Here is an 11,750-nt window from a genome sequence, read left to right as displayed (position 1 = left end):
AAATATTCAAACTCTTTGCCTTCAGGTAAATTCAGATTAGGGCAACGCTGAGATGCCATTTTGCCTAATGACAATGACTGAGATCAACACAAATGAGAAATTCTAGCAAAGATGAGGGAAAGGACCTGTCCAGAGCTGCTATGGGGCATGTAAACTGGAGCCGCGTGATAGAAATCAGTACAGAGTTTCCTAAAAATAGAACTACCATGGGCCTAGGTGTACCATTTCTGAGCGTGGACTCAAAAAATGAGCTATACTTCCTGCCAAGGACATATCTAAACATCTATGTTGGTTGTGGTAATTCTGCCAACAGCAACACAATTATGTATTTAAAATACCTAAATAAGTTCTATTAGAGATTGCTAATTTAAAAAAATGAACATGTAAAGATGCAAAGCAAAACACTACAAAGCATTCCAATTATCACAGAAGGTTTAGTTAACAATCAGCCACATGCATTCTTATGGTTAAGAAATGAATTTCATTTTCCTTACCATTCTATACCTGAAGGCAAAAAAAGTACGTTGTTTCAGATTATATTGAATAATGACAAAGCTAAATAAATAAGAAAAATAAGGAAGTTTTGTGCCTGAGTTGATAGGAGCTATGGTCACATGAACATAACAGGGATCTGCAGACAGAAGACAAACTGAGAGCAACAATCCTAAAGATACAACCCAAGTTCCACCGAGAAGCCCACTTTGTCAAAAACTAAGAACCTGATTGACTTAAGTACGTACCATCTAGGAGGCAAAGATACAGCGTAAATTTCTGGTTTCTTTAGAGATTCAGTTAGGTTATACTGATGTTTGCTGGGGCAGACAGGTGAAAGAATGTTTTTCTAAAGCAGACAAGTGAAAGAATACATGATGTTTAGAAGAAACATTAATATGACCCCACAGGCAGTGAGAGCTTGAGCTGTGGTTTGCCTTGCTCTACCTTGCTGCTCATTCTGGGGACAAGCTTGTATTAGTTCACCTTATACTGCATTGCTGAGCTTCACCTGTCGAGTCTTCTTAGAGGGAAACTCATCAAAGAAGTTCTAGCGAGATTCCTGAGGCTTTTTGCTGCTTCCTTGGACTCAGGCCCCATTGGTGAGGCTCACAGATTCATCTGCATTGAGCTGCCCTTGGTGATTCATGTATGGTGTCTGCCCAGTGGACTGCTCTGAAGGGGCTGACTCATGTTTGGTGCTTGCTAGGGGACTGGAATGAGAACAACAAAGATTGTAATTGCCCTGTAGAACTATTTCAATACAGGCACACTTCCCCCATATCTTCATAACCTTTCTTTCCCACTTCTGGTGGCTGGTGGGTTAGAGGGAAATTTAGCCCTTAGAAAGTAGGTTGAACAAAATATACTACACAGAAGAGTACTGAGGCTCAGGGATAAAGAACAAAACATGAACAGAGGTCTATCTGTGCCTGATTCAGCAGCAGGATTTGGAAGGAGGGAAGAGAGAAAGGACACAGGAGGGGACACTGGGCTGGAGGCTAGGGAGGGGCTGTGGCACCCTCGCTCCTGCCAGGAGCCCTCTGTGATGAGGAGGCCACAGCTGTGTGATGTGGCCTGAGCCCTTCTGACAAGTCACATGCTGTACACAACAGCTCAGTAGTCTGAGAGCAGCACTGAGATTCAGGAGATGGAGACTTTTCTCACTCTGATGAATAAATAGCATTACTGACTCATGGATGAGCCCCAGATCCATGGACACAGCAATGGACATGAGCATTGCAACTATGAGTGGAGAGGGGATCTTTTTCCTAATACTCCTCTTCCTGAAGGAATACCCAGTGTCATCAGCACCTGAGAGTGAAGGGACATCCTAAAGGTGAGGAGAGCCTTAGTTCACACACAATGGAGCAGCAGTCTGTTGTTCATGACTGTTACTCTCACATTTCCTAGGAAAACAGGTCTAGGGACAATTTTAGTATTTCTTTTAAAAACATTAACAGAAGAATATATTCTTTTAATTTCTGGTATGAGATACGGGGCTCCTTCAAATTGTCCACAGCAGATAAGTATGACTTGCCTCGTGTTCAAGCCGGGGCATGATTTTGCCAGCACCTTATATTTTCTGTTCCTGTGACTTTTGGAATTCTGGGGACATATCCCCTACAACCTTTTTTTCTCTCATATCAAGTGTTAGGGGATAGAATGGGTGAAAGAAAAAGGATGAAGAAGGGCGGAAGAAAGAAAAGCCTACAAACCAGCTAATATCTAGCTAGACAGGAGAGAGGAAATCTCCAGAAAGAATCTGCAGAGGCTGATAGGCAGGGCAGAGGTGAGAGTGCCCTGATGTGTCTACCTAAAGCTCTCAAAGAATCTGTACAAAGATGCAGAGAGCCTACTAAGGACTACTGTGCCTACATAAACAGACTACACTTCTGAGTTGGTGGGGACACAGGACAAGCTCAGAGAAAGATCATCTGTCCTTTGTTCAAGCCCTTGTTTTCTTTGGGTTGAGCTGATATGAAACAGAAGATGAGACCAAGGGCCTCAGATCAGGGCTTGAGTCTCCTCAGGTCTGAGGAAGCAGATATCACCTGACAGCACAGAGGCAGCTAAAGAGCTCAGCCTTGGGTCGGATCCTGTCTGAGGAACACAGATAGAGGACATGAGGTAGCTGTGGCATAGACAGTGCCTTATTCTGTTTTGCCAACAAGGTGACAAGGAAATGTGTTTATGCACAGTGTGAATGAGTCAAGGATGAATGAGAGAACACTTCCTGGAAAATGCAGGTTTCACATTATCCATGACCACAGAGAGCAGAAAGCTTGTCTACCAGAGAGAGGGAGAAGGGTCCCAAGCTCATTTGTATTGTTTCTAACTGGCAGGATGTGAAGAGAGGGAAGAAGAAGACCAAGATGAAAACTGCTACTGGAAAAGGTAGGCTTCTGCTTTCCTGTGGAGAGAAATTCTCTCTGGCCTATCTTTTAGTGAAGGTGACATGATATTCAGGAAAGAAGAGGGGGCTTCTGGAATGGAAATTAGAATTATGGAATCCCCAGGTTTTTTGAAGGAAAGGAGAGTGGTTGGCTTGGTTGGGCACTCCATATGAGAGTGTAGTTAAGGCACTGGAGTGATGCTGTGCCCGGGTATGGGGGACTTTCAGGTCCTCCTGACAGCAGGTAGCTTCAATTCTCCCAGCTGCATTTCTCTTTCAGATAACTGACCCTGTGGCCATTACAATGTTGTAAGTGGAATTTCACAGGTTGAGGGAGGAGCAAGGAAAGTGTAAATGGAGACGTGGGCTCCCTCCATACCCCCTGCTCACTCTCAGTGTTCTGTCCTTGGAATATAGTGGTTGACCATTAGAGTTCTAGCATGGGTAGTCATAAGACAGATTCCTCAGTCCTGTGTGTTCTCATTCCTTGTCTGATCCTACATAACTATCTCCAGGTTATAGAGATGGAGGAGAAAATATGGAAGAGGCCAAGACTCCATCACAACCTATGAAAAAGTAAAAAAAAAAAAATCTTCATCTCATTAAATATTGCATACCAGAATATGAGCTCAGAGTCTGGGGATCTTCATACTAAAGATGCTATGCAGTGAGGGATTTGAAGACAGCCCTGTTGTATGTGACACTAAGGGACATGTGATATGGAGGCAATGGAGGGACTGTAAGAGCACAAGTGCCATATTTACACAGACTTAGAGGCCTCATGACCCTCTGTGTGGGGCTGATGCTTCTGCCTCCTGTCTTTTGCAGTGTCACCAAGCAACTTGTCGAGGACTCCACACCACAACCATTTTGGAACCCTAGTCAGAAACTGGATCACCTCTCTCTCTCAGCTGTTGTCTTACCTCAAGGTCCTGGAGGACTTTATACAGCAGAAATTTAGTCAACTTTTCTGGGTAATATCCTCTATTTTCTCTGAATCAGCTGTGGTTACTGCCCATGTCCTCAGAAGTCCGTCCTTGGGAAAACAAAAATCTGTGAGGTTTACTGATACCTTTGGCCCTGCCCAAGCTCTATCCCAGGCTAAAGGACCTCCACAGCATTCCAGGTACCAGCCATTACCTCACCAACCTGTGAAACCAAACTTGGTAGCTGTGAAACCAGTCCAAGAAAAGAAAATCCTCCCACGCTCTACCCCAAAACAAATACCTCCTTGTTTGAAATGCAGGAACTGTGCAGTGCCATGTCCTGAGAGAAGGATGCAGGCATCCCTACCAACTGAAAGCCTGCCCCAGAAACAGGGAATGCATTCGAAAAATACCAAAGGTTATAATGACCAAAACACCAAATTCAGATGGAAAGCACACTAGGAACTTGCCCAAGGGCAGCCTGGACACTAAAGCTATCAGGCCTGCCTCCATTCTTCCGGAGCACTGTCGGATGCTCTAGCACCATAAGGAGCCCAGGCAACTACTGTGAGAGAACAGCAAGGAACCCCTGTCAGATTCCTCCCATCCAAGAAACTGAGCCAGCTTCAGGGACAAAGCCATGATCATTATTCCAAGAGCAGGCCTCAACTCTCCCAGCCTGCTCAGCCCTCTATCCTCAACTCCAAAAGCTGCAAATGTAACAAAATGATGGGGTCTGTGCACACGGGGATGCCCTTAAAGAAGGGTTTGAATCTCCCTTGATCTGAAGAAGCAGATATCACAGGGCAGCCCAAAGGCAGCTACAGAGCTCAGCCTTGGGAAGGGATCCTGTCTGAGGAACACTGACTGAGGACATCCATGGTAACAGTGGCATAGACAGTGCCTTATTCTGTTTTGCCAACAAGGTGACAAGGAAATGTGTTTATGTACAGTGTGAATGAGTCAAGGATGCATGAGAGAACACTTCCTGGAAAATGCAGGTTCCGTGTTATCCATGACCACAGAGAGCAGGAAGCTTGTCTACCAGAGAGAGGAAGAAGGGTTGCCTCCTTGTTTCAAGAGTCAGACCTGTGCACTGCCGTGTCCTACCAATGAGAGAAGGATACAGGCACCCTACCAATTGAAAGTCTGTCCTGGAAATGGACTGTATGCGAAAAATACCAAAGGTTATGACCAAAAACATCAAAATCTCATTAGCAAGCACACAGGGAACTTGCCCAGGAGTATCCTGCTTACTAAAGCTATCAGGCCAGCCTCCATCCATCCTGAGCACTGTCATATGCTCCAGCACAATAAGGAGCCACAGAAAAAACACAAGGCCACTACTGTTAAAAAAAAAAAAAAACAAGGAACTCCTGTCAGATTCCCACCACCCAGGAAACTGACCCAGCTTCAGGGACATTTCCCTGCAAACAGTGATCACTACTGCAAAAGCAAGCCTCAACTCTACCAGCCTGCCCAGTCTCCATCCTAAACTCCAAAAGCTGCAAATGTAGAGAAATGATGGGGTCTGTACCCACAGAGTACCCTTAAAGAAGGAAATAGCTATGTCAAATGTAGGTAACACCATCAAGGAGGGCCTTGGTATTGGGGCAAAAAAGGTGGCTCACCTTTTATGCAGCACCTCTGGGAAGAGGCTGAACCCAGGAATCCAGCACTGAGGACAGACAAACTGTCTGACATGAACCCTGCTGAGCATCATTCCCTGGTTGACTAAGAAATTAGCATCAAACATCACAGAGCTTCCAGTGAAATGTAAAACAAGATCATATCTGCAAATGCTTGAAGCAAGGGATCTCACCCCACCTGGGGTTCCAGTCTCAAACCTCCCCCAGGTTGTATATCCCTCCTCACCCATCTGTGATTCCAAGGCTGAACACTATTCCTATGCTGCCACAGTCCTGGAAAATTTGCATCACCAAGATCCAGGAGGGACATTGGTACAAAGTGCATCAGCTGCTAGGATGGAAAGTGCTGTGTTTATAGACTTACTTCCAGAGGTTCAGGAAATTCAAAGAACCCCTCCACATGCTGCAGCCATGGGGCCTCAAAGGCCCATCCAGATCCATTGCAGAGATATATGAATGTTCAGCAACCTGCTTTCTACTTCCAGGTAGCAAATACCAGCAGAAAAGGACTATCCTAGGCCCTTGAAAAGGCAGCCTGCAACCACATGCCAGTGCCCAAATGGGCACCACAGAAGAACTTTCAGGAAGTGGACTCAGGACATCACCCCAGGAGTGTGACAATGATAGGCCCTAGAGAAAGGGTCTCAACTTCAGTAGCCAAACAAATTAATACTGTTGAGGTGAAAGAAGAGCCACCTCATGCTTGGAGAGTGGGACTGGGATCCAATGAGATTCACAATGGCCAGGACATCAATATCAGTCCCAGGGTCTTTGGGTCTTTTGGGGCCAACAGAAGCCCAGGCCATCTCCAAACACCTATGCCACAACACTCACAGGACTCAACTCCAAAAACATAAGGGTAGAGTAAAATTATTTTCAGTGCAAGCAAGCAGCCAGTGACCTGGTCTGTGAACACCATCCCGATAGCCCCAGAAGAGTACACGCTGCTAAGGTCAGCTTGTCTTCACAGCACACTCTGCCCAGCTTCCAGACTAGATGCCAAAACCCCAAGACTTCCCAGGGCTTATGTAATGTCTTCACGAAGAGACATGAAAGGGATGATACTCAAGAGAACAGAGTTCCAAAGAATAAGATCTAAGTGAAGTATCTCAAGGGGTTCCATCCCCATGAAGAGAGGTGGTGCATTATAAGATCTAGAGCTAAGGGCCAGGGAGAAAGGTTTGGGAGAGTAAGACCTTCTATCTCAAGCTTCACACAGCTCAAGGATACAGCCAAGCCTTGGATACCAGAAAAAGGAGAGACTACTTCCAAAAGCTCTTGGAAGAACATCCCAAGGAATGCTTTACAGGATGGAAACCTCAGCACAAAATACAATGGGAAAAGAGTTTCTTTAAAGAATGATCACCCCCCCACCCAATAAATGTGCAGACACAGAAAGTCTTAACAAAGAAAACTGTCATCTAAATTATGACAGTTTCTAATGTTCTGTTCCAGATGTCAGAGAACACTGAAGGAGACCCATCAAAGATAGAAGAGTGTAAAGTGGAATCACTCACATCCCAGCAGGGTGACTCATCTCACTTTTCTGAGGGTCTGTGTGACACAAACCATAGCAGAGCAGCAAGAAGAAGGAGCTGTGATCATGCCAGCCCCAAGATGCACAACTATCCCTTCACATATAAAGGAACTGGAGACAAACTGCAGTCAGGGATGAAAGCCCAGAGAGCCTATGACCAACGTTTGAACTAAGAGAAGAGAGGGATGTGTTTGACCAGCTCCCCATCCCAAGGGGAAAGAACTTCCATGTGGGTACAGAGGAATTGGAGACAAGGAGCCAGATCTTGTAGACCCAAGAGCCTGTGACCCAGGTAAAATTAAAACAAAGATTGTAATGGGCAACTTTCCACATATGAGACCCAAGAGGTACAAGCATTCATTTAGATACAGAGAAATTGGCAACAAACAGCAGCCAGCTGTTGACCATAAAGCTTTGACCCACATCAAAGTACAACAAAAGGAATAGGCTGTGGCTGCTTTCTGAGTCCCAAAGAGAATCATCCTGTCAAGCACAGGGGATCTGACTGCTCCTGGCCTTCAGCTGCTGCCCAGCAAGCCTCTGATCCCAGGTAGACCCTACCAGAATAGGTCAAGGAGCAAGTAGCTCAGACCATCCTTGCATTCTCACACCAGGACTTTCTAGAAGATGTTCCATCTGGCCAGCCATATTTTCCCCATGCCTCCTGGTAATAAACTTGGTTTTTTTTTTTTCTCCTACAAAGAAACTTTTCTTTCTGGAGCTCTTCCTTCCCTGCTCATGGCTCCTTCCCAGATAGGAGCTGCTTCCTGGTTTATGCTCCTGCCTGTCAGCACAGTGGTTTCTTTCCTACAGTGATGGAGCAGGGGAAGGTCAGCATTGTTTCTGCCTCAGTGTGATTTGTGGAGAGACATGGCATGTGGGAAGGCATGATCACTAGCCACTGTGCAGTTAGTATTAATCTTTCTGTCCTGACAGAGACAACAAAAGACTACATGTTTTTCAGCCATGGGAAGACCTTACATACGTCTGTGGCCCCATGCCTTCCTTTCAACATCCCACCTTGATGTTTTTGTCACTGTACAGAATGGTGTGCAGAGACAATAATCACAAGCTGTCACTCCCAGTTCAAAGACAGGAGAATCTCTACCTGCATTTCTAGAAGAGACATAGAGATCACCTATCCCAGGAGCCCCTACTCACCTTGATGTGGGCTGAGCCCCATCATCATTTATCTCAGCCTGGGTGATAGGGCACTGACTGTCCACAGCCTGCCTTCCTCTCTGACTAGAGCAGGGCCCAGAATAGAACCTGCAGAGTGTGACCGTGGGTGGTTACTGAGGGCCTTGTCACCGAGGCCTGCACAGTAACAGAGCAAAGCCTGCAGAGAAACTCAGACATCCCATTGAGTTCACTCAGTTCCCTCCCTGGAGACCTGGATCCATACTGCCTGTGCCGTCACCTTGCTGATATGTGGACATGCAGCCTGTGTGATGCAGCACCAGTGCCACTCCGGTGTGCACAATGTCTGTCAGCTTGTAGATTGTTTCCTGGTAGACGGTTTCTTTGTGGATAATTTAGAAACCTACATTCCTACTTTATGATGCTACTTTATGACAGAGATCAAAGTCGCTCAGCATCCATTGTCTAAGTTCAGCCTCGCCTCTTTCCCCGTAATATTCTTTCAGTTCTGCATCCCTCCTGCCAAGCCCCAAGTGAAACAATCCATTCTTCATCTCCCACTGCTTCAACAGATCTAAACCCCACTACTTCTTTTGTATTTTCTTCATATATTTATTTATAGTGTAAAATGAAGAATATACACCAAAATGTGTATGTTATGCCAACTCATTAGTATAAAACAAACAAATGTACAAACACCCAGAGTAACAATTCATGGTTCTGTCAGATCCTCAAATCACATGTGCTCCTCTGTCTTCAACCCCTCCCTCCTACAAAGAAAGCCACCTTCCTTTAGGAAGCTCCTCTGCACACTTCAGTAGAATCTTGGAACCCTGAGTTTGTGCTGCTCATCTCAGCAGCCTGGCTCACTCATACTGTGTCTCCTCTCTGTCTGGCATCTTCCATTTAACACTGTGGCACAGGATGATGCAGCCTTGCTCAGGAGAGCCACATCTGAATCATTCATATTAAGTACTTTCACATTATTTTAATGTACCCACATTTCCCTGTTCATTCCAAAATTGATAGATGTTCACATTCCCTTGCTTAATTGCTGTGACTGCCTTGATCCTGCTTCCTCCATGCATGACACTATTATAACTTGTACATTTCTTGGTCTCCAGCTCAGGTGGACAGAGGTTCCACTGGTAAGTGGGCTGGTTTATTTTGTGGCATTTTGAGGCCTCTTTTCCCAAGCTCAATCACTTCAGTAACTGTAGTGTTAGCCAAGGGGTCGGGGACTTCAGTGTGTCTGGCGCCTGTTTATATTTCTGTTTGATTACATGCAGCCGAGCCATTTTCCCACTCTTAACAGACTTTCTTTTCTATGATTTATAGGAACATTTAATTTGGATGCGATTCCTTTATTGGTTGTATATCTTGACAGGAAATTATTCTATGCAGAGTACTTTCTCCTGGAAATTGAGTTACACATGGCTGGGAGCCGCCATGTAAGTGCTGAGATTTGAACTCTGGTCTTGTCCAAGGCAGCCAGTGCTTTTAAATACAGAACATCTCCAGTCCCATAGGTTCAAATATTGTATTTAGTTCATCCTTCAAAATAATTTTATTTTGCCCCATTATTTTTGTATATCTTTCAAAATTCAGGGGAAAATCCTTAAAATTTATCATTATATTTAATCTTAAACTTGCATGTTGAATTCTCATTTTAATTAAATTATAGTATATTAATTACAATACCATTACCCTTATTAAACTGATTTTTAAACTTTGAAGATGATATTACTGTTTTAAGTTTAGGAATATTACATGTCTGTTTTCATAATTTTGTAAAACTTTGCCGTCAAGACTTTCCTACTTATATTACATACTTTTCTAAATGCAAGTCATGTTTTAAAATAATAATGATTAGACTACTATAATTTTGTGATTTTTATTTGCTTTGTTCCCCTTAAGATAAAAATATGAAGTTGTGTGTGTAGTGGGAAGATTTTGGGGAAAGCTGGAGGAAGGAAACAATATAGACAAAATATACTGTAAGAAATGCAAACAAAGCACAATGCTTGGGAAAATAAAAAAGTGACATAACATACCCTGTTCAAATAAAGATAACTAAGATTCTTTTTATATATAGAAATATACTTTTTTGCTCCACATTGAATGGCTAACCAGCTACTGTGCTCAATTCTCAGAGCTTTCCTCTCTGTTCATTTTCTAACAGACTCCTCTGTTAAATGGCATGTGCTATCCACCCCACTTCGCACTGAAACTCCAGTCACTCCACTGATACAGGCTTTGGGACATACTTAGGTTACTAAGAGCATGGATACCCTTGTACATAAAAACAGAGAACGTCTGTGTGCTCTATCACCCATGTATAGTGTATGTGTGTATTGTTGTGGTATGTGTGTTTGTGTATGTGTGTTGTGTGTGTGTGAGTGCACACCTTCCTCTTTGTTTCCTTGGTGGGTGGGTGTACCAATTCAAGAAACCCATCTCCAAACCAGGAAGAGAGTCCTCACTACAAACAAATTATGTTTGCAACAGCTTCCTAATTGAACTTGACCTTGGAGGTGGGCTAGAGTATAAATCCAGAGAAGACTAGGGGAGGGGACCTCCGTTAGTATGTGGCAGTAAGTATGCGGAAGACATCAGCATCACTGCATAAGAACATTTCTGGTACAACTTTGCAGGGAGGAACACCTGACCCTCTGCAGGTAACCCAAACCTATGCCCTGTAAGTGAGACCTATGCACTCACTGATTCCCAGAGTGGATCCTTTCAGAGTTTGTCAATGGGACCTTAACAAGAAGGGTAGAGGTTAAGGCTCCCCTTGGGAAGAAATTCTACTGACACCTAAGCTGATAAGATTTTACTTGCTTTCTTATATCAGGGTAGGAGGTCTTCAGCAAGATCTGAATCTAACAGAATATGTGGGTAAATGACAGGAGGTAGAATGACCAGCAGGACCTGATAGCTTTCCCTGTACCTCAGCTTACACTGGGGTCAGAGGGTTGTCTAACCATTTCTGGCACCTGGAGCTGTATATGCCACAGTAGAAGAGATGCTGTCTAGGTAGGACTGATATCTAGAAATCTATATTGTGAGTGTCCCCAATATCCTTCACCAACAATATCTATACGGTGTTAACAGGGAGGTCCATGTTCACTAAATACATAGGACTCTAGGTTATAGGTCATGTTGTATACCACATCAAACTGCACTTGCTAATACGGTTCTATGATCAGACCCTGCTGGAGAGCCCCTCCCTGCCACACATATATCCGGCCTCACCACATCACACACTATGCCAGTATCACCCTTGAACTTCTCTCCAGAGGTGACTTGATGGCCAGGCCAAATTCACACAGATAGATGCTGCTGTGTAGAATGCTGTTCTCATCGCTTGGTGAACTGCACCCACTCTCTGTGTTAGGAAGTGCTGAGACTGTTCCTTCTGTAGACAGCCAGACTTCTCACTGTGGCTCCCCAGATCTCCCTCAGCAGCACATTCTAGCACCGCCAAGATATGTTTTATAGTTTTGATGGTGTGAAACAGTTTCATTATACTTGGATGGTCCAGAAACTTATTAAGTCAGTTTCAGTCAGGTTGACTGAGTCATTTTTCTCACCCCTTTGCTGGAATTGGA

General features: G+C 44.3%; 1 pseudogene; it reads left to right on the top strand.

Moving 5' to 3' along the window:
• Positions 1–1,642: 1,642 nt before the first annotated feature.
• Positions 1,643–7,446, top strand: LOC114616472 (annotated as a pseudogene).
• The last annotated feature ends 4,304 nt before the right edge of the window (positions 7,447–11,750 follow it).

This window comes from Grammomys surdaster, unplaced genomic scaffold, assembly GCF_004785775.1.
Source record: "Grammomys surdaster isolate TR1022 unplaced genomic scaffold, NIH_TR_1.0 332257, whole genome shotgun sequence".
In the NCBI taxonomy this organism is placed as follows: Eukaryota; Metazoa; Chordata; class Mammalia; order Rodentia; family Muridae; genus Grammomys; species Grammomys surdaster.
Note: the sequence above shows the minus strand (reverse complement) of the source record. Positions and strands in the feature narration are given on the sequence as shown.